This window comes from Lactuca virosa, chromosome 5 (genome assembly GCF_052849685.1).
Source record: "Lactuca virosa cultivar CGN04683 chromosome 5, Lactuca_virosa_CGN04683_v6, whole genome shotgun sequence".
Classification (NCBI taxonomy): domain Eukaryota; kingdom Viridiplantae; phylum Streptophyta; class Magnoliopsida; order Asterales; family Asteraceae; genus Lactuca; species Lactuca virosa.
The window spans coordinates 355,714,447-355,739,634 of record NC_136430.1 but is presented as its reverse complement, the minus strand read 5'-3'; the positions used below and the strand labels follow the sequence as shown (position 1 = coordinate 355,739,634).

The 25,188-nt window shown below is 35.8% G+C and overlaps 1 long non-coding RNA gene across 2 annotated transcripts; it reads right to left on the bottom strand.

Moving 5' to 3' along the window:
• Positions 1–21,158: 21,158 nt before the first annotated feature.
• LOC145117780 (uncharacterized) lies at positions 21,159–23,469 on the bottom strand. 2 transcript variants are annotated; one of them, XR_013712790.1, is made up of 3 exons: positions 23,099–23,469; positions 22,449–22,996; positions 21,159–22,305 (listed from the first exon to the last, which is right to left on the bottom strand). It is a non-coding gene; the product is annotated as an uncharacterized LOC145117780 (long non-coding RNA). The 2 variants fall into 2 exon arrangements; XR_013712789.1 differs by having other exon boundaries at positions 21,159–22,996.
• Positions 23,470–25,188: the final 1,719 nt, after the last annotated feature.

Sequence of the window (25,188 nt, the reverse complement as noted above, 5' to 3'; positions counted from 1 at the left end):
AACAGACATTAAGAAGCTTCATGCAGATCAAATCGCCTTCTTTGAAATGGTTTTTAGTGTACCTACATCTCTCTTTGAGCACATCATGTTGTGCGAATCAAATAAGGAGATTTGGGATTGACTACAATATTTTTTGAAGGGTCAGACAACATGAAGGATAAGCGTTTTACATCTATTGTAAATAACTTTGACACCTTCACTACAACTCCTGGTGAATTTGTAGCCTCTGCATCAAATCGATATAGGATCATGGTGAACAACATGACGACATATGGAGTAGTCCGAACTCCACTCTAGTACAACCTTAATTTCATCAATAGCCTTGGAAAGATGGGGAAATGTTAAGTCATGTGTTAGAGTAATGGATCTCTAAATAAACTAAAACTCTATTAGTTGTTTGACGAACTGCAAGGTCATGAATCCAACGTTGAGAGAACTTTTAGGAGGTCCCCTCGCTTTGGTCAGCTCGGTCAATCCACTAATTCTGAACTCTTCTATTTCGGTTCCATTTGAACTCACCCCACCTATTCCACCTGTTAAACCTACACCACCTATTGCCCCTGCTTCTCCAATTCCGAACTATCCGTTTGAAGAAAAACTAGATCCAAAATCCGTTGATTCTGAACTTCGTTTCCAACAAGAGTTTGCACTTCTATCTATGAAGTATAGAATTCATTGGAATCCAAATCAAAAACCTTCTCAAAACAGATTTCAAGCTCCTCACCAAAGCAATCCTTAACCTTATCCTAAATCTACTGAAAATCCACTGGCATATTGACCCAACCTTCCGAATCGCTCCTCTGAAGCTCAGGAAGTTCCGAACTCATCCAAGCCCATGGTTATATGTCACAAATGTGGTCTCGGAAACCACTATTCGAAGGACTGTTTGGCTGAAGTTCCTCAAAAACTAAAGGTTAACGACTCTGCTTACGATGCTCGTCGAGCACAAGAACTTGCTGAAAGTGAAAAGGCATTTCTCACCACAGTTTCAAGGAATGTTGATGGGTATTGGTGATGTGGTGATAAAGGTGAAGGAAAATCTGCAAGAAACTTGTGTCTTATGGCTAGACAGTCAATTAAGTGTAATGAAGGTAACCGGTCCTCTGTTTCAGAAGTTGATGATGACGATGCTGAGCCAAACTACTGCTACATGGCAACAAATGATCCACTTGGCCGAAGCATCAACCAGCAGGTAAATCTATGATGACTGATAATAACTTTGATTTATCTGTTTGTGAACCTTATCTAACTCAAATTCAATTAGATATGATAGGTATCCATAGAGCCTATGAGTCTACCATAGATGTTAGTGGGAAGTGGGAAGTGAGTTGACTAGACTTAGATTACGTTTTGAAGACCCCAAGCTTAAGATTAAATCGTTAGAAAGAGAACTTGTAATGGCCAAAGATGCATGTATTATCTTGAATGACAAATGTGAAATTTCATTTACTGAAAGAAATATCTTGGTTACTGATAATAAACGTCTTAATGCGAAAATTGATGCTTTTCATAATTCGATTGATATTCTTGAAGCTAATAAAAGAATGACACGCAATTTTCGTCATCCCTGGTCCAAAGCACCTGGTCTCGGAAGCGAATTTCCAAAATCGATTGTTCGTCCCTTGAAGGAACTTCAAAAATTAACGTTTATGAGCGATATTCCGAACCACACTTATTCGGATACCCCTGTCTCACCATTGTTGTCCCTTCGTGAGACCTCAGACAAATACCAATCGCTAATTCCTAAGCTCAAACCAATCACTATTACATGTCCTGATTCCATGCATATTCCGGCGCCGATATCCCTGGACCTGAATCAGTCTTCGAAACCCTTACATATCACAGGTAGTACTGGAGTTTGCATTCAGAACTCCGACCCTCCAAATAATTGTGTTATTGAGGAAATCATTCTTGAGACAAACAGACATGACTCAGACCAATCCAAATCCTTTTGAGTGTCTCTTGATAGTGATATAGAACTTAAGAGTGATAACGACACTTCATCCGATTCCTCTGTCTCCAACTTTAATGTGGTTTCTAAATCGAATCTAGTGCCAATTAAGTCTCGTTTCAACAATCCATCGGTTGGACAAACTTCCAAGTCATCATCTTCCTCTCAGAAGAAACCTTGGACGAACAAGAAATACATTCTTCATCTAAAGACCGAAGCTAGGAAAGTTCTTGAAAAACAAACTAGGTCTAGGCAATGCTCTAGATTCCTTGAGAAATTCGAGAAGAAAGTGCCTCAAACTGTCAGTCCAGCTACTAGGAATCACAATACTTTCATGCTTGTTAAGATTCTTAAGAGACCATCTATTCCTATTAGCTTAGATATTCATAATACATCTGTCAATAGTTGTGTGAAAATTACTACTGTTGAGACCTCATCTAAGAAAACCGACTCTCCTTGGAATGTATCTTCTTATGTGTTTATTGCTACCTAGGATGGCACGATTTTTAAACCAAAACAACTTCCGAAATCAAATGTACCTAGGAATGCAGTGAACAAAGGAAAAGATGATTGGAACACTGCTGTTCAGAAACCTTCTAAAGGTTCAAAACAAAATTTTGAATGGAAAGTTAAAAAATCTGAAAACTCAATTGAAATACCTCAGAACACAGTTCTTCCAGCAACATCTCGGAAAACTATTCCTCCAAGGAAAGCAGAGCCCAAACAACCAATGGTTGAGTATGATTTTTGGGTAAATGAAAAGACCTTGACATTCTACATCTTTCCAAAAGAATCTCAGAAAAAGCCTTTCGAGATACCAGTTGTTGATAAATCATAAGCCAAGTCCAAAGCCCATGATAAAGTCCCTAAATCTAACATGGAGCCTAAAACTCCAAAACTCACTGATCTTGCAGGCTTTTTGTGCTTCAGAACAATATACAATATGGTATATTGATAGTGCTTGTTCCATGCACATGACTGGGCAAAAAGATTTTCTGTGTGATCTCAAACTTACTCCAAATGTTTGTTATGTTACTTATGGCAATAATTCAAATTCTCAAATTTGAGGTTATGGCATCCTGGCCAACGATAATTTTACGTCTCTAATGTGGATTATGTATCTAATCTCAAGCATAATCTAATCAGTGTGGGTCATATCACTGATGCAAATCGGAGATTTGAATTCTACAATAAGAACAACTATGTTATGACAGAAGAACAAAAAGAATGTCTTATCGAATCAGATCGCATCAAGAATACATATCCTTTAGACATCAACATGATCACCAGAAATCGTGAACTCTGTCTATTACTAGAATTTGTCCCTAACGTAAGTTGGCTATGACATCGGAGGCTAGCTCATCTCAACTTCCGGTACATGAATGATCTAGTTTCTGGTGAAATGGTCTAAGGTCTGCCACTCCTCAACTTTGTAAACGATCATCTATGTGTTGCGTGTGAATGTGGGAAGCAATCAAAGAAAGGACATCACGTTTGAAAAATCCATTTCATAACCCTTGAACTTCTTCATATCGATCTCTTTGGACCGTGTGTTGTAGAAAGTTTACATCACAAAAGTACATTTTTGTGATTTTTGATGACTACACAAGGTTCACGTGGGCTTTCTTCCTAAGGCCAAGATCAGAAACCGCCTCCGAGCTACTAAACTTCATCAAAGGGATTAAAGTTCTTCTTAAACTTCCTGTTCGAAGAATCTGAAGTGAAAATGGATCCGATTTCACAAATGCCACTCTTAAAAATTTTCTTACCTACAAAGGTATTTAACACAATTTTTCTGCTCCCAACACTCCTCAGCAAAACAATGTTGTCGAAAGAAGAAATCGAACTCTAGTTCGCTCTGTCAATGATGAACTTTGCAAACCTTCCTCTTTCTCTTTGGGCCGAAGCTGTCTCCACACCCTGCTTCACTCAAAATCAAAGCATCATCAACCGTTATCTCAACATGACACCATATGAAGCAATGAATGGTCAGAAGCCGAGTATCTCGTTCTTATGAATTTTTGGAGGTCGATGCTTTATCAAAAACAACCGTGATCAACTCACCAAGTTTCAACCAAAACCCGATGAAGCCATCTTTTTGGGATACTCAACAAAATCTAAAGCTTACATAGTTCTGAATCGTATAACTCGTATAATTGAAGAAAACTTTGATATTACTTTTGATGATAATTTTGTTCGGAACTCGGTTCCTACTCATTTTACAACACATATCATGGAGTCCGATCCTCCACCTTCTGTAGCTCCGAATCCTCAAATTATCTATGAAGTTAATTTCGAAAGCCTGTTCGGTCAAATAAAAATGGCTCTTGATTCGGAATCTCGATCAAGACCATCCACATCTGCCACTACGGTTTCTCAAAATATTTCTGTTCTGACACCAACCTTTCCTCCATTTGATTCTGATACGTTTCAAACTTCTCAGGTTGAGGGGGAGTATAGCAATCCAACCCTTGAATCAAATGTAGATGGATTTAAAGATGCAGCAGATCAATTCGCTGAAATTGATCCAATTTTGAACAACAATGAAGATGATGTCAACTTCTCTGACTTTCCGAACTCTGACGACGATTACATTTCCATTTTAGAAGTTTAGGGGGAGCATCATCCTCAAATTCAAACTGTTCAGGGGGAGCAATACAAACCCATTGTTGATATTGAATCATCTGTCGCTCAAGAATTTATGGGATTGCATATCTAAATAAAGGATTGTCCTCCCAATCAAGTGATTGGAAATCTCAACGCTGGAGTAAAAACTCGCTCTGCTACTAAAATTTAAGAGTGTCACTTCTTGGCATTCATCTCAATGGTTGAACCTAAATCCATCAAAGAAGCCTTAAAACATTCTGATTGGATTACAACCATGCAAGAAGAGGTAGTAGAATTTGAAAGAAATAAAGTGTGGACTCTTGTCCCTCCTACTTAGGATCACCCTATTGTAGGTAGCTAAAGGATTTACTCAGATTGAAGGACTTGACTACGACGAGACCTTTTCTCATGTTCCTATCTTGAAGCTATCCGAATCTTTCTCGCTTATGTTGCTCACAAAGGCTTTAAAGTTTACCAAATGGACGTCAAGAGTGCCCTTCCTAATGGTGAACTTGATAGTGACATATATCTTCAACAGCCTCCTGGATTTGATAATCTTTCATATCGGAACTACTGCAACAAACTCCAAAAAGCTGTTTATGGACTCAAACAAGCTCCCCGCGTCTGGTACGAGACTCTCACTGATTTTCTGAAGCGTGGAGGTTTTCAAAGAGGAATTCTTGATCCCATATTATTCCAAAGAACAAACGGGAAACATCTCATCTTAGTAAAAATATATGTTGACGATATCATTTTTGGATTAACTGATCAGATGATGGTTGTTGACTTTGCTAAACTAATGGTTAATCGATTCTAAATGAGTATGAATCATGAATTAAGCTTCTTCCTCGGACTGCAAGTTAAACAGACCAACAAACGAATCTTCATTCATCAAGAGAAATACATTTCTGAACTTCTGAATAAATATTCAATGGACACATGTGCCTCTACAATATGTTTTCAGAGCCATCCGATGTTGTCGTAGATTAGAAGAAGTATAGAGGAATGATTGGATCACTACTATACCTCACTACAAGTCGTCTTGACATCATGTTCTCGATATGTATGTGTGCTAGATTCTAGGTTAATCCAAAGATCTCTCATCTTTTGGCTGTCAAGAAAATCTTCCGATATCTCAAAGGAACAAAGAACCTTAGAATTTGGTATCCTGTAAATGAAAGTGTCCTTCTTCAAGTCTATTCTGATTCAAACTATGGAAGACTTCAACTTGATGGAAAAAGCACATCTGGTGGTTGTCAATTTTTGTGTGGAAGATTTGTTAGTTGGTCATCCATGAAACAGAACTATATTGCTCTTTCCACAGCCGAAGCGGAATATATTGATGCTTCAAGCTACACTTCACAAGTTCAATGGATGAAATCTTAGCTTTTGGAATATGGTTATCGATTTCAACAGATTCCTATTTATTGTGATTCTCAAAGTATATTTACGATATCTCACAATCCAATTCAACACTACATAACCAAGCACATTGATATTCGATACCATTTTATTAAAGATATTGTTTTAAAAGGTAACATTGAGCTCATATTTGTTCCATCTGACGATGAAATTGTTGATATCTTTACTAAGGCATTAGACGAAATCGAATTTAATGGGTTTCTGAAAAAAATGGGAATAATGATGTCTGATCCTCAATTCTTCCAAGAAGTTTGTACTCTCTAATGGAAACATTAGAAATTCAAATAATTCTGGTTTAAAACATTTTTCTCCTTGAAATTGTATCTTCTCGGAAAATAAAGGATCATTATGTGTCTTTTTATCTAACCTTTTCTTCTAGTCCTAAGATTTTCAGATCACTACCTAACTTGAAGTTTCGTCCGATATAATCACATCGAATACCTTGAGTATTTTACCTCATAACGTTTTCTTAGAAGTACACCTCGTAATTCAAATCTGAAATGGTAATGTGATTTCGTCACTTATCTCCGTCCGAGCTTTGTTCCTTAAGTTCTCGGAATTTCAAATCTTTTTTGAAAACTTGTCTTCTAAAATCTTCATGCATTGTTACCTCTGATATTCTTTTAGAGACTGTGCTATCTCGAAATCTATATCATGTACTAATGTATGTTTTAGTTCTTTCCAAAGCATCTTGGTGATATATTCAATTTAAATTATGCTTAGTCTTCAAGCAATGAACTTCTTCCATAATTAACTCTAAATATCTTCTTTTCACCTTTTAGTCCTTATAGTCTGAAAAATATAAATTTTTATCCTTTAAGTTCCAAATACTCTAAATTGTATAGAAATATATTAAATATGCATTTAAAATATGTATAATTTATTGCATATCACTAACCATATAAAAGTTCTAGAAAAAAAAGGTTTTAACTTGCAAATAACTTCCAAAGTTTGTATTTTTGTCACTCTTGTCTATTTGTGAGTATAAATAGACTCCAGTTTTTACACTAACAATTTTCGTATAAACAAGAAAAAAATCCCCCCACGTTGCGGGGTATGGAATAAAAAGTAAATAAGATGGATGTTATATAGAATCTATGCATGTTAGCAGATATTAGCAATGTACTTTGAAAAAGCAGCCCAAATAAATAGAACTTCCGAAGTACAATCTTGTAATAGAAATCAGAAGAAGGGAAAATATCATTTTATAATCAACAAAATATTACACGGCATTCATATTAGAAATCCTACTTTTACTATTTTAAAAGAAAAGAACCAAAAATATGGGGGCTGTAGTAGGTTTTAGTAACCATTTACCTAATCATTGTCCCACCACTAGCTTCCATCCACATCAGCAACAAGGTTTTCTTGATACTCACAAGATGTTTCAGACTCCTTTAATTTAGCTACAACAACTACTAACCTATTGAAATCCAAAACAAATAAAAGTTGGTTATCATTGAAAAATAACATTTTTTTCAAGGAAAAAAAAAAGAAGTGCCTTATAATATAAATCATTTACAACTTGTGGAGAGACTCTTTGTCACACCCCTGCCCGGCCTTTGGCGGAAACACCGAGCAGTGTGATGGTATAAAGATTGCCAATCTTACTAACCTGAGAATACATGCACTTTAAAAGTCAACATAATGTTGGTGAGTGCATGAGCTTTTATTTTTGAATCTTTTTAAGAATCCTTTTCTTTGAGAAAACATTTCTTAATTATTGACCTAGCTTTCTATCTTTTTAGGATATCTAACGATCCTAACATATTTTAATTAGGATATATTTTATTAATCCTAATTTACTATCTTTTTAGGATATCTAACGATCCTAACGTATTTTAAATAGGATATCTTTTATTAATCCTAATTTACTATCTTTTTAGGATATCTAACGATCCTAACGTATTTTAATTTGGATATTTTTTATTAATCCTAATTTACTATCTTTTTAGGATATCTAACGATCCTAATGTATTTCAATTAGAATATCTTTTATTAATCCTAATTTACTATCTTTTTAGGATATTTAACGATCCTAACGTATTTTAATTAGGATATCTTTTATTAATCCTAGTTTACTATCTTTTTAGGATATCTAACGAGCAGTGGCGGACCAAGGGTTAAAGCAAAGGGGGTATCCAAAAAATAAAATCATGTAATATACAATAAAAAAACACAACTTCAATAAGAAAAAACGAGTAATTACATTTCCAGCCTTAACATTCTCAACTACAAATCAAAGTACCATTCATAAAATCTCACATGAGTCATACTCAAGTTGTTGTTGGTAAATACGATATCGATGGCGGCCTTAAGAGTCAAAAAAGATGTGTAATGCCCATTTCGATTTTCGGTATGTCATTTCTTTTATAGTTAAAAATAATATCAATAATAATAATAATTAAAATAAATCAATTTATTTAATATAAATAAGATTTATATGTCCAAGGGGGTATTGTGCTAATTCTATAAATAAGTTTGCTAAAGAATTTCGGTTTAAGGGAAGATTCCATCACAATGGACATCTTCAAGGACTAAAGATGACATTTTTGGAAACTGCTTTGTCTTTGTCTTCTCTAAACAGCAAGCAGCAATGCAGGTTCTTTCGCTTGGCCGCCATAGCTAGGGCTTGAGAAGAAAGTTGTTCTAACACTCGATCTAAACCATCTCGCAGGTATTACACTACTGGAAAATTTTTGAGGGGTATCCCGGGCTACCCCGGGCTCTACATTGGATCCGTCTGTGCTAACGAGCATAACGTATTTTAATTACCATTCTAGATGTCCCTAATGGTAATCTAAGCTCTAAGACAATTTTTCATGTATTATCATGAGCCCTTATAATCGACGTTATCACCGTAAATGTACCCCAAATCACGACGCTTCATCGGACGTCGAATAGAAACTTATATGGAAGGTGTCCTACCTTAGATTGTAGCTAGCAATCGCAGGTGGGGTTGTCATGCCCCCGGATAGATCTATACATAACTTCCTAGCTCTCGCAAGACTAACGATCATAGGTATTGGGGATATGCCAAATTTAATCAAGGTTTTGGATGAATAACCAACTCAATAACACATTAACCCTAGGCTATTATCTTCTATCTTTTAATCTTTTATCTTACCATAATTACCCCTCTATATATATATATATATATATAAATATATATATATATATATATATATATATAACACTATCTTTGTATATACCTCTCCCGTGTATATATAATCCAACGATTATATATATATATATATATATATATATATATATATATATATATATATATACCCTAATTATGGTTATTTTACCAGGATATTTAGGCAGAGTAACAACAAGTATTGTGCATATGTTAAATCTTGGCTAGCATAACTACTAGGTACTAAGGTTTCCTAGGGATTTGGCCATTATAACATCAACGTAACACTTACTCCTAGATTATTGAGCATTATAACCTTTAAACATAAGATCAGAGCTTAAAAACTAGGCAGAGTATCTACAGTTATACTATCCTAAGGTAACTAGCTTATTATAAAATTATTTGACAGTTATAAAAATAATATTTTTATAAAACCATTTGATAACCACATATCCCCTCTGAAAGCATTTAAAACGGTAAAATAGGGGTCGTGAACTCACTCTTGTAGCGTATCGAGAATCACCCGAACCTCTTCAACCGGAGTCTCTTTCAATCTAGAGGGTATTGAAGTATCGAGAGAGAGTGTTTGGAGATTGGTTTGAGATGAAAAAAACCAGGAAGCAAGGACTTCTATTTATAGTGGTTGTGCGCGTCGGACACTCTCCTACCTGCGTGCACTCGCTTCGTGGCCCATCTAAATCTTGCCACGTGTCGCCCTGCTTGTGGTCCACGTTTCCAAATCTCCAAGGAATTTGGAGGGTCAAACGTGCGCGATGGGCATGGTGTGTGCACATTGACGCGCACCCTTAATTTCTTTTTAAAAAGTCATATTTTCTTCATATGAACTTTGTTTCTTATCATCTTTATATATTTATGTAGCTCTTTCCTAGAATTACAACTTTCCTTTAGGTTGCATTGTCAAATTTTAACTTTCTCCATTTTTGCCTTCTTCCTTTTATAGTTCTTATCTCATGTTATACTACAAATTTCCTTTTTGTAGTGTTAGCCGAAACTCAACCAATCTCTTTTTGCCATTTTGACGTTAATAGTGTTATTAACGTGGTTGGTTTCTATTTGTCATACAATAACAACTCTTCCAATCAGAGTTTGATTTTCTCGATGTTTATATTTTTGGGATCACTAGGTCGTGTATTTTCCAAATACACTAACTATTTTAACTTTTTGATTACTTTATTTTCGACTCAAATTTCTATATTTTCCTTCAATATGGGAAGTTTTTGTGATTATGAGTCAATCCTAACTCCTAGTAACAATTGATGATGGAAAACTCTCAATTGTTACATTCTCCCCTTGTTTTAGGAATTTTGTCCTCAAAATTCAAGTCTTATCTACATTTTAAACGGGGAGACCAGTTTCTTATAAAGGAAGTCGATTAACTAAATTTCCTTTTTAGTTTCAACTTCTAATTCTTTAACTTCATCCTTAGCATCTTACATTTAGCTTTTTGAAATCCTACCTGATCCTATTTTACACCTACAGGAAACCTAAAATTTCTATCAAATTTTGGTTAAGGATTTCTGGAGGGATTTCTATGTTTTAATTAATCATTTTAAATCTACTATTAAAATGAACTATTTAAAACATTAAACTTCGAGGATTCCTATTATCCTCGGAAAAATCTTACAATTATTTTTGTGGGGTTTCCTTTCCCTCACATTCCTATTTCTACTATTTCCAGTATTTCTTCACTGGATTTGCTGACACTTGCGGGCATCTGCAATATGTCCTGTATTTCCGCACTCCTTGCATTTAAAATCTTCACAACTACTGAGATGGTGCAGTCCACACTTACTGCATAGGGGAAATCTTCCCAACTATCATTTTTAGGGAACAACCATTAGAGGCTTCCTTTCCTCCTTTCTCTTGTACAAGGTTCGGCTTGGTCCTTCCTTGTTGATTTTCCCCATTTTCTTCCAAATTCCTTGGCCTTAATCATGCCATCTAGGACTTTATTTTCCCTAAAGTGGAACGCTAGCTGCTTAGTTTCCTCGAAGGTGTGCGACTTGTATGCTTGTATCTGCTTCCTGACATGAGGTGCCAGTCCTTGGAGATATGCATTGATTTTCAAGCTCTCCAAGCCAATCAGTTCTAAGCATACCGTGGCTAGGTGCTCAAAGCGTATGGTGTAGAAGGCTAGACTGAACTTCCTAGTGCTTAACTGACTGAATTGATGTTCTACTCGGGCCATATCTCCTGTAGAACATAATTCTCTTATCATTTGACATTTCAAATCTTCCTAAGAGATTGCATAGGTTGCATCTACTCCTAAGGGTTTTATCTGGGTACTACACCAGATGAGGGCCTTTCCCATAAGTGTGCAAGTTGCAAATTTTACCCTAACCTCCTTATTACACCTAATATATACCCCTTTGATCCTGTGGATCAGACCATTTACTCCTTCATCTCCATAGAAGGATCATGGCTTACTACGAAGAAAATCTTGGTAGGTTTGGCTACCTTCCTTGTTGTTGCCTTCTCCATGGTTAACTCTGAGGTTCTCCAATACATCAGAGACTTGATGCTGAATCATGGTTTGGATGGTGGTTGGTTTTAACAAGGTTAACATAGCAGGGTTGTTTTCCTGAAACAACGGACAAGAGGATTATTGGTTTTTACCTAAGAGGTCAATTATATTCCTTATATTTAGGGTACTTACAGTTGCTCTCTTAGCAACCTATCTACTTATCGCTTTTATTATTATTTTCTATTTGAGATTTTTGGATTTGTTGTTGGTAACATACTTTTGGTTGCTTTCCTTGCAACTTATTGATTATAGAAAGCTGATATTGCTTCCCTAGCAACTTATTGTTGCTTTCCTAGCAACTAACTAATCATAGCATGCTGTCATTGCTTTCCTAGCAACTTATTGTTGCTTTCCTAGCAACTTACTGATCATAACACGCTATTTTTTCTTTGCTAGCAACTTACTGTTGATTTCCTAGCAACTTACTAATCATATCATGTTGTCGTTGTTTTCCTAGCAACTTACTGTTGCTTTCCTAGCAACTTACTGATTATAGCATGTTGTCGATGCTTCCCTAGCAACTTACTGTTGCCTTCTTAACAACTTATTGTTGCTTTCGTAGCAACTTACTGATCATCCCAAGGAAGTTCCTTCTTCATTGTCATAAATTTTGACTCCTAAAGGCTTTTATTATTTTATGGAATCCAAAAGGTCAAAATTGTCAAAAAGGAAAAATCTTGCATGTGCGTGTCGGGCACATGATCCGTGCGTCACATACATACAGAAGATCAGCATTAATGTCGATTGTTCGCTTCATTTGAACATTCCTTCTATCTTTATCTGCTTCGTCGCTATCGGGGCTCACACGCATGACGCACACTTGGCGCGCCTTCTTCCTTTCATTGATTTCTTCATTTTGTTCGATCTCTCTACTACCAAGTAACTCCTATGCTTAATCCTAACCTAAATTGTGGGCTAAATTTCAAGTTTTTATGGTTTTTAGAGGATTTTATCAATTTGTGAATTTTGGTTGTATTTTTTGAAATTGATGAGTAATATAGCATCTGATACTACCAATTTTACTTCCTATATACTTAATTTTTGGGTTTAATTCATCTATTAATTCTCATTTTGAGTTTTTAAAATTTTGAATATTTTGAACTTAAATCGGAATTTAATGTTGTTTTGGACGAAATGAGAACCCTATACGTGTTTTAGAGGACTAACCGAACACCCCTAAATGATTTTTAGGTTGGAAATTAGACGAAACAGTGGGTTGCCATGCATGCTGTTCTTCGTGTTCTTGGGACGCACCACACAGGTGTGTGTGTGCGCGGTGTGTACTCGCATGCAACGCGCATCTGGCGTGCCTGCCCTATCTTAATTCCCCTTTTGAGTTATCTTTACTTATTTCTAACTGCGTCTTTGCATTTTGTTGCAGATATGTTGAGACGAGGTCGACAGGTTGCGGGTCAGTTACCTCCTAACTGGCCAATGCATCATTGGCTACAATTCCCCGATAACCTTCATGATCAGAGCATTTTCATTTCTCTCCTTATCGCCCTTATGTCCAATAAGGTCAGCATTCCTCAGGATTTCTCTGGGAATGTGGCGGATAGTACCGGTTTGGCGGCTCGGATGGCGTCGTTTCTCACCCGAACACTGCAGGATGATAACGGTCTCGAGCTTTTCGTCTGCCACAGATGGCGGTGGGTCATTGGCAGTTGGGAGGTGATCTACCAGGAGCTATGCGGGGATTTCTTTTCGACAGTCATCTTCGACAAGGAGTCGAGACTCTGGGCTGATCGATCAGTGTTTTCTTTTCGCATGGGAGGCATATCCTGCTCCTGCATCCTCATAGATTTGGGGAGATGTCTAGGGATTTACACTGATGAGGAGACTCTAAGTCCTTATTTTTATGCGTTCTTGAATAGTTGTATCACTGCTCCTCTGCAGGAGTATGACTACATGCAGGTTTGGGCCCATGCTTGGGGGACCTATGTCTCCTGGTCGACCAAGGAGAGCGCCTTCTGTTCTCCTATTTATCTGTTGCTTCACCGACTGGTCGCGTCCACTATTTGTCACATACAGGAGTGTGACAAATTTCTTTCTGGAGACCTTTTCTACATGTGGCGCCTCGGTCAGACGGAGGTTTGTCTTCATCTCCTTTTCGTCCTTGCTCTCTACTTATCTAGCATGGATCTAGGTACTACGTCCTCGAGCAGGATTTACGGGGGTCACTGGGTTACGAGGATAGCCCTATCCTATGGGTTTGACACTAGTGGGATGGTTCTTATATCTATCTGAGAGCTAAGTACTACCACTCTCAGAAAGATACAGGTTTTGACTAGGGAGGCGGGGCAGCCATGGAGGATATCAGAGGATGACATCGTCAAGCCGATTCGGCAGGTGGAGCCAGAGGTCATTCCTGAGCCTACCTTTGGGAGGTGCCAGAGACCTAGGCACGTGGAGCTTGGTTTTCCAGAGCCTACTCTTGATGAGGTGATGTGGGGTCTTGTCGCGGCACAGGAGGAGTGACGTTGGATGATGGATTCGCTTGTTGCGGTGATGCGACATCTGGGAATGGACCATCCGCCCTTCCTTAGTGCGGATCTTGTGGTACCACCCCCTTCTCAGCCACGTCGCACTGGTCTCGATGGTGCCGGTACTTCAGGCACACGTCCCGGAGATACTGACGACGATGACGACGAGGAAGAGACTGAGACGGAGTCGAAGAGTAGTGAGGAGTAGATTTGTGGGTTTATTTTGTATTTTGATGATGTATTCTGACATATTTTACTTGGTTTGGGAGTGTATTTATATATTTACGGTTTTTTATTTTTATTTGTTTATCCCAATTCAGTTGTTGTATTGGTTCAGTCAAGACAAAGCATATTCTTAGGAGTGACTCAACTTCTACACACTGAAATTTTCCTGGATATTTATCTTTATGTGTTGCGTTTCAGTATATTTGGTATTGGCGGTTTATTATTGTTTTGTACTTCTAGACTATGTATGATTCGACCAGGTTGGAAAATTCGGTGGGCAGTACCATTTTGGCATATAGCTATTCTGAAATCCAGCAACCCAATGCGACAGTTCCAGTCTAGTCACCTTTCTAATAGATAATCTATCGATAGAAGTTTTATAGTATATTTTCTTTATAGTTTTGAGGAAAAACCCAATCGGAGTATATGACCTAAGTTATAGTCGTAAATCCTAAAGAAATAAAAAGTCACTATTCCTAAGGAAATACTAACGCGCTATAGCAAAAACCAATGCTCAGATACCATCTATGTCACACCCCTACCCGGCCTTTGGCGGAAACACCGAGCAGTGTGACGGTATAAAGAGCACCAATTTAACTAACCTAAGAATACACACATTTTGAAAGTCAACATAATGTTGGTGAGTGCATGAGTTTTATTTTTGAATCTTTTTAAGAATCCTTTTCTTTGAGAAAACATTTCTTAATTATTGACCTAGCTTTCTATCGTTTTAGGATATTTAACGATCTTAGCACATTTTAATTAAGATATCTGTTATTAATCCTAATTTACTATCCTTTTAGAATATCTAACGATCCTAAAGTATTTTAATTTGGATATCTTTTATTAATCCTAATTTACTATCTTTTTAGGATATCTAACGATCCTAACGTATTTTAATTAGGATATCTTTTATTAATCATAATTTACTATCTTTTTAGGATATCTAACGATCCTAACATATTTTAATTACGATATCTTTTATTAATCCTAATTTACTATATTTTCAGGATACTTAACGATCCTAACGTATTTTAATTACCATTCCAGGCGTCCCTAATGGTAATCTAAGCTCTAAGGCAAATTTTAATGTATTATCATGAGCCCCTATAATCGACGCTATGACCGTAAATGTACCCCAAATCACGACACTTCATCGGACGTCGAATAGTAACTTATATTGAAGGTATCTTGTCGGGATTGTAACTAGCAATCGCATGTGGGTTGTCATGTCCCCGTATATATCTATACATAACTTCCTAGCTCTCGCAAGACTAACGATTATAGGTATTGGGGATACGCCAAATTTATTCAAGGCTTTTGGATGAATAACCAACTCACTAACACATTAACCCTAGGCTTTAATCTTTTATCTTTGAATCTTTTATCTTACCATAATTACCCCTATATATATATATATATATATATATATATATATATATATATATATGTGTGTGTGTGAGTGTGTGTGTGTATTTGATAATTATATTTATGATCTCATAATTATCTGATATATATAGATCGTCATATATATATATATATATATATATATATATATATATATACCGAATTATGGTTATTTCAACATGATACTTGGGCAGAGTTGTTAGGGTGCAAAGTTATGCATGTATGACTTTGTAGTGGTTTGACTTTTGTAGACCCACTTGCATGTGGTAGAGTATCCTTGTGACATAATATATATATATATATATATATATATATATATATATATATATATATATATATATATATATATATATATATATATATATATAGAGAGAGAGAGAGAGAGAGAGATGTAAATACCTCTATGTATAGTGGGTTTCATACCACTTGTAGAGGTGTGCTTGATAGATGTAGTTCATAATGACTAGTGAGTTAGATATTTATGAAGTTCTAGTCCAGTTCCCTTTTTGTACTCATTTACTATGATCGAATACATCTTTTAGCACTCAAATCACCGTGCTCTTTGTATTCATTTTAATTTTGCATGCCGAATCAATGATCATAATTCTCAACAATTCGTATCAGAGCGGGTCTTCGAAGATTAAAGTGATTTTTTTGAAGAAATGGTTCCCGGTTTGGCTACATTCAACACAATTGGAACATTTATGGTGAGTCTTTCGATGATCTCTGTAATCACTTTGATTCGTGCTTGAGTTCTTGAATTTTTTGATCATTTTGACTCACTGGATCAATTTTTTTTAAAAAAAAAACTCATTTGTTATGATCCAATAATTTTTTCATTGATCAAGCCTCGATCAAATCCTATTCTTTTGTTCGATTTGATTCTTAATTGAAATTATTTGCTTAAATCGAGATTTTATCCAAAAATCATTTGGATTCACTTTTAGAATTTGATACTGTTCATGTTCGAATTCATATTGAGCCCAAATATTTTGATTCGACTATTATTAACTGATCCGTATCTTGAGCCCAAATTCGATGTCCATTACTGTTCACAAACGATTTTGAGCCCATACACTTTCTTTTAATCCGATAATAAATTGACGAAAGCCCAAAGATTCACTAAAGTCAGTTTGATACCTATTATTCACTGCTTGCGTCGTTTTTGTCATATGCTTAGAACAGTTGTACCATCGGATCCTTATGTCTCAGTTTGTAATCGTTTTGTTCTTGAGTTTTGGTTTCATCTTATTGTTCCTAATAATTGACTGTAGTTGATTGTTAATCTGAAATTGGGAATCGATTTCATATGATTTGTTCTATGACATAATCGATTTTGTTCAAGTTGAAGTGTAGAAATAGTCAAATTGGTTCTTTAATTTTGATGAACTTGATCAAGAACACTTGAAGGAGGTGAAGAACAGTTGATTGATCACTTTTTGATCTGAAATTTGGTATTAGAATCATCAATCTCATGTTTGTTGATCTTGGACTTCGAAAAGTCAACCCAGAAAAAGTCAAACTCGATTTTTATGTGTTGATTCTATGAATTGGAGAGTGAAATTGGTTAATACTAGTTGTATTTGGGCTATGGATGTCAAACTCAAGTTTGATTTGGGGTTCAGTTTCGAAAATTGGTTGGGTAAATTTTGTTGATGTCGAACACAGTAAATGAGTTTCATTCGACACTTGAGTGTTGATTTGGAAATCGAAGTCATTTTCAGGTCAATAGTGATTTCGAATTAAAGAGACTAAGGCCTCGTTTGTTTTTCTACAAAAGTACTTTTTGAGCACTTTTCCCTTCTGGTGGGTAGACGTTTCTCAAGTGCACGTCTTTTTCCGCAAACATGGAAAAAGACAAAAGACATTTAACCACTTCCAAAACAAACATCACCTAAGTGTTGAAAGGAAGAAATTTTGACTTCGAAGGTCCATTTTGAGTTGGAATCGATTTTTTGGTGTCGCTGGTGATATAGGGAACGACTATCACTATTTGCAAGTCGAACACACATTGGTTTAGATTCAGTGAGTATGGAGTATGCGATGCTATTGATTTGGGATTGATTATTGGATGTCAACTTCAAAAATGATTTCATAGTTGGAAATTGTATTAGGTACTCAAGGTCGATGGTCGAAGGTCAATTGGATCGCATGTGAGAACGAACGGGTTGTGTAACTTTGGAATTGTATTTCGATTGTGCCTTGGAGTCTACACTCGACATTGTGAATTTTGGGGTTCGAATCATGTATTAGAGTCGACTTAGACACTGAGTTTCGAAGACTTGATATCGATTGGTTATGTCAACTTTGAAGGAAAATGGGTCTAGTCGAATGGGTTAAGTTGACATCGAATGGGTAAATGGTGTGATGATCGACTTCGAATGCTTATGGAGTGGTTCGAATAGTGATTTGCAATTCCGACTTGTGTTCAAATACGTTGAGTCCGATGGTTCGAAGTGTGATGAACACTTGAGGATTCGATGTGAATCTGGTGATTTGGGGAAGAAAACAAACATTTTCAAATTGCACCCCTGAACCTTCTATGAAGTGGCAAAAGTTATCCACATTCGAAATGGGAACAAAAATGGTGTTAAAAACTGAATTTCGTTTCGAATCCCTAGAGTTTATGTGAAATGGCAGAATTTACCCAGTTTCGAAATTGGGCTGAAAATTCTGAGAAATGGGAATATTTTCAAAACAGGCCCCTGCAGTTAATGTGAATTATCACTTTATGCCCAGTTTCACAATTGCAGTAAAGTTTCGCATCTTAGGTTGTTTTGGGCGGACCGGTCACTGCAGAATTTCAAAATTGACAGTTTCTACCCAAATTTGTGAAATTTTGTCAAAGGCAGTCTGTGAACAAATTCGAAAATTGAGATTTTTTGGATTTTCCGGATTCATGCAAAACGTTTATGCCATGTGTTAAGGGGGAGTTTTGGATAGAAAAATTCCGAATTGAGTGCTTTCTCATTCCTTTTTGGTTTTATAATCAATTTTTGATTATAAAAAGGTGGAGATAATTAAATATGAGAATTCAAAAGTTGAATTTTTTTCATATTACGCAGACTTGAAGACCGAAGTGACCTTGAGCAATTGAAGTTTATGAAGTGATTCAATTGTAGATTTGGAAGTCATTAGTTCATGATGGGTTTGGACTTATTGAAGATTTTTGGGGTGTACTTTTATGCTCAAAATTGGGTAATTTTGTGGAGGTTTAGAAACTCCTAATTGCCTTTTTATACTCAGTTTGGAAGGTCTCACACTCTAGAACCAGGATTGGAAGGTCATTGAAGAATTGAAGATTTGAAGTTCATCTCTACATGTGTCACGCTTGAGGCTTGGTTCGTGAAGTTGCTTGATTTTTGGAAGTTTAAAGTGGGTCATCCATTCCTAACATTGAGGGGGAGAATGTTAGGGTGTAAAGTTACGTATATATGACTTTGTAATGGTTTGAATTTTGTAGACCCACTTGCATGTGGTAGAGTATCCTTGTAACATGAGAGATAGATAGAGAGAGAGAGAGGGGGGGAGAGAGACATGTAAATACCTCTATGTATAGTGGGTTTCATACCACTTGTAGAGGTGTGCTTGAGAGATGTAGTTCATAGTGACTAGTGAGTGAGATATTTATGAAGTTCTAGTCTAGTTCCCTTTTGTACTCATTTACTATGATCAAATACATCTTTTAGCATCCAAATCACCGTGTTCTTTGTGTTCATTTTAATTCTGCATGCCAAATCAATGCTCATAATTCACATCAATGGTAACAACTAAGTACTGTGCATATCCTAAATCTTGTCTAGCATAACTCCTAGATACTAAGGTTTCCTAGGGATTTGGTCATTATAACATCTAGGTTACACCTACTCCTAGATTATTGGGCATTATAACCTTTAGACATAAGATCATAGCTTAAAACTAGGCAGAGTATCTACAGTTATACTATCCTCAGGTATCTTGTTTATTATAAATGATTTGACATGTATAAAATCAATATTTTTATAAAACCATTTAATAAGAATGTATTCCCCCCTTGAAAACAATAAAATAGGGGTCGTAAACTCACTCTAGTAGCATATCGATAAGCACCTGAACCGTTGCAACCGGAGTCTCTTGTCATCGAGAGGGTATTGAAATATCGAGAGAGAAAGAGAGAGAGAGTGTTTGGAGATTGGTTTGAGATGATAAAAACCAGGCATCAAGCACCTCTATTTATAGTGGTGGTGCGCGTCGGGTACCTCCTGTGCGGCGTGCACTCGCTTCGTGGCCCATCCAAATCTTGCCACGTGTCACCCTTCTGGTGGTCCACATTTCCAAATCTCCGAAGAATCTGGGGGTCAAACGTGCGCGATGGGCATGGCGTGCACATTGACGCGCACCCTTAATTCATTTTTAAAAATTCATATTTTCTTCATATGAACTTTGTTTTTTTCCCGATTTATATATTTGTGTAGATCCTTCCTAGAACTACAACTTTCCTTTAGGTTGCGTCGTTAAATTTTAACTTTCAATTTTTTATTTTTATATTTTATAAAAATCGTATCTCCTTCATACAAATTCCATTTTTTCTCTTCTTCCTTTCAAAGTTCTTATCTCATGCTATACTACAGATTTCCTTTTTGTAGTGTTATCCGAAACTCAACCAATCTCTTTTTGCCATTTTGACGTTAATAGTTTTATTAACGTGTTTGGTTTCTATTCTTCATAAAATCATAACTCTTCCAATCAGAGTTAGATTTTCTCGACGTTTATAGTTTTGGGATCATTAGGTCGTGTATTTTCCAAATACACTAACTATTTTAACTTTTTGATTACTTTATTTTCGACTCAACTTTCCATATTATCCTTCAATATGGGAAGTTTTTATCATTATGAGTCGATCCTAACTCCTAGTAACAATTAATGACGGAAAACTCTCAATTGTTACATTCTTATTTTCATTGTTGCTCCTATCCACTATTCATGATCTTAACCTTTACAGTTGAACAAGTTAAAAAAGTTTAAGAAGCTAGATAGTATTTAAAATATACAAATATGAATTGATAAGCCATTTCATCTTATCATATGTCTTTTCTTTTATCAATAATAAAAAACAATCAATATGTCTTTTGGTTCTAGTGAAGGCATGTCATGTTAAAAAATATTTCATGTGACCTGAATCTTATGAAATCCACCATTGATGATTCGCTAAGCTTTAGCACTAACTGGGAAACTTATCAAGTATATCAAATCCCTCAATGGCTGCAGAAAGTTTCCAACAGCATAACAGTTGATCACACTTCCTATTAAATTCTCATACAACTGGTTGAAGATTGTTTCCATGGAATCCATAGGTTTTCACTTGCTAAAATTGTGCACCATCAAGAGCAACAACCCAAATACTAAAAGCAATCCAATAATAATAAAAACAAAAGACAGTAATTTGAATACAAAATTGAAACAACAAACACTTTCCAATAAAACTCTCACCACAACCTTTGCTATTTAGACTACCATTAAAATACTTGCAAAAAAATATTGCATGATCAACCATTAAAATGATTAAAATTCGGGTAAACGAAAACCAACCTGTTTGATCTCATCAGAAGCACTTACCATACAACCCCCACTCTTCAAATTTGTAACCATAATTTAGAATACCTGTAAATTAAGTTATCTGGTAATGATAGAAGCATCCATCGTCAGCAGAAAACAGTAACATGTGTCTTCTCTCTGTGATCGCAGCTGAAAACCACGGCATACTATTTGTTCCTTGATCATTTAGCCCTTATTAACCTCTCACATGCATACAACAAGATTGGTACAGTCAAATGCATCCATGTGTAGTCAATGACAAACAAATGATGGGAGTACCAAAACGCATTAAACCCTATCAGTTTCTTCAAAAACGTTAAGAAACTTGATCTATATACTTGATTCTAAGCATAATTGTTGAAAATATCTTCGAGTAGCTTACCACAGTAAGAAAGTTTATCTTCCCACCCTCAAAGATTTTGAAGTACTTGCTGAACATGACTTATTCGAAAACAAATATAAGCACATATCTTTTCACTGTAAGATTTTGACCGGTTAGTATGTATTTTCGATTATGTAATAGGAAAAACGACTTATTCAAAAGTAAATGTAAATAAATTTCTGTTCAAAATATGTTACATTGAAATAAATCATAGGATTGTATAATTACATTGACTTGCATCATACTTTGTTACAATGTAAGCCATGTATCAACATTCCAAGTAAACTCTATTAAGAGTGTGTTCACTATTATATTGTGACATTTTGGCATAAAGTCACATGTAAATTCCCAATTTGGATATGTAATTCACTAACAGTTACCATATGATTTGATTTATTAGCAGGGAGATTCATGGTGTTCATCATTAGATTTGTTGATGTACAACCTTATTTTTAAACATAATGTTGAAGTAATAGCATAAAAGGTCATGAACTTACAATACTGAGACTATAAGGACTTTTCTTGACTTGAAGGAGGTGGAACAATTGTATTTTCTCACTTTGGATACCTCTACATCATGGAATGAAACAAATTAAGCCGATAATCATGACACAGGTAACAGTTTGATACTTAACTCTATTCACTAATTACGTATATATTTAGATGCAATTGGCCATAATAATCATATGCATACCTGAGACAGAAAGATTTACCTTCAAAATTGATATATGGCAGAAAATAAGAAGTTTTAGGGCTGATAAATGCAAAATTGCAGCACCATGGCTACTCCAACCCACTACCCCTGTCGATTAACAACATCAACACAACTGATGCTCCTTCTTTCCTGACAACCTATTATGTATATCACATATAGCTTTAAAATTGACCAGATGCTGTGGAACTTTTATGAACTTGTCAATTTCATCGATTAACCCCAAAACAAAAATGTTAGGGCACACAATTGGAGTCGACTCTAAATACAAAGGAAAAATAACTTTCATTTGTTTAAAAGTTATTCAACAATTTTGGGTTCGATTTAGCTTTCCTGAACGATACATAAAAATCAAAATCGATGGCTTCTAGTGCAGAATTTCAACACAACAGTTGTAGACGTGTGGAGATGATGAGTGACAACGATCAGGGATTTGCCGACTTTACCGGAGACGATCGGACGGAAGCGAAAAATTAGCGCCTGATACCAAGACCTCGCTTAACCGGTATCAACAGATCGAGGGGAACCTATATGTGACTTCTAAATAACCTGATAACCAGTTGAGAGAAGAGTGAGAAAGGATGGGAGACGAAGCGGAAGAAATCTCGGTTAAAAGATTAGAACAATCGAGGCGGTAGGAATGGAACTCACCTGTTGGACTTGGAGAAGGTAATTACTTCCTCAATCGATGTTCTAAACCTAAACCCCAACAAACCGAAGCATCAATGAGTTTCATCCATCTCAATCACTGGTTCAAGCGATCGAGAAACAAACTTCAGATCGATCGAGAAACAAACTTCAGATAGACGCAATGAATGATGGATGAAGGGCATTGATGGGTTATGAGCATATCTACAATCTACAATCCTATGATATGCAAACTAATCGCTTTGGATCTAATTTTTTCTATAGAACATGCAAATTGAATATCAAAACAATAACTCCAGAACTAGCATACAATTTTCGAAATTCATATGAAAATAGAATATCAAAACAATAACTCTAGAATTAGCATACAATTTTCGAAATTCATATGAAAATAGGGTTAGAAGATTACCTCCCTTGTTTTATTGTAATAACAAGAATTCTTGGATTGATTTTGACCTTTGAAAGCTTAGTGTCCCAAGTGTTGCACCTAAAATGGAGTAACAAACACCTAATGCAAAGGATGAGAGGATAGACACTTAGAAATCGGCTAGGGTTTCTTTCTTTCAAGCATAAGGCCGAAATTCCTAGTGTATGAAGGAGTTTATATAGCTGTGGGGTGCTAGGGTTTCTGGAGGAAACCCTAATTCCTGCTTAAGGTTTAAGCAGCTCATTGACTCCTCCTTATAAGGGCTTGGACGAAATTTATAGGGCCTCCTTATAGGGTTTCATCTACTTCTAATTAAGGAGTCCAATAGCCCAGTGTTGCAACTATCAATGATTTCCAAAACAGCCACTTCAAGTATTAATCAGTTTCCTTAATCCCAAAATTATATCAAATTAATTTCTGATTAATTACTAATTAATAATATGATTTCCAAATAATATATTAATATTATAATATATTAATAAAATCAATTTGAATACCAATTTATCATTTCACATAATAAATTCTACTCTCTCTCTCTCTCTCTCTCTCTCTCCACTAGTCATCCTGTCAAGTTGTATGAGTAAAGGCAACCCAAAAGGACCATGCTACAATCAAATCAAGTACATACCAATTATAGTTATGGGCATAGACACCTAATCCAACAGTCTCCCACTTGGATAAGTCTAATAACTATTATTGCAAGTATGACCTCAAAATTTGACTAGCAATCGTAGCTTTCAAAAGCCGGTGTTGAACTCTGATATAATCAATGACGCGTCCTTTAGATAAGTGATCAAATATTCCTCCGTTCTACAAGATATCGTAAGGACACGATACATGGATTATAATCATTCTCTCTATCCAAGGTTTGTTTCCCGATTTCCGATTTATGACGACTGACTAACTGAACAAATCAAATCAGTACAGGCTTGGCCAAGCGCTTAGGGTGTCATCACTAAATCATCGAGGGGCCCACAGATATCGCTTTTATCCCATTAAGATTAAAAGGAACGTATAAACTTCGACTCATATGCTTGTACAATTTACTCATCAAATCACACACAACAATACGTTTTATAACATCAAGTTACTGATGCGTTTACGTATTATCAATGCACAACTGATTAGTAAACAACAACCCATATGTCTCCATTTCAAGAATATAAGATATTATCATCTCAAAATTACTCGTGATAAAATCCATGAAGTAATACTTGTGTGTGGGTTAATCCAATACTCAAATTCCTATTTCGGGAGTACTCATGAACACTGCAACAAACATTTGCTATGTCTAAGCACTTAGACAATCTACAGTCGGATTCATGACAGTCTTAATTCACTACTTACTTCCAAAAGTATAATCGACTGTGGATGTTTGAATAACCTAGTTATTCGGGAAGTAAAACATGTGAAGTGAAACACAAGAATAACATAATCCAATATGGTCTCAAAACTTTTGAATATAAATAAAACACTTATTATTTAATCACCATATTAATTAGACCTTATTCATTGTATAATGTTTCGAACAATCAACTTAATACTTGAATTAAAACAATAGTCATGCCATGCTCCAAGCATGCACACTATGTTTATCTATGGTCCTTTCTTTGTGAAATAAATCAATTGAACATATTTCCAATGATGCTCATTTCACAATTCCAAA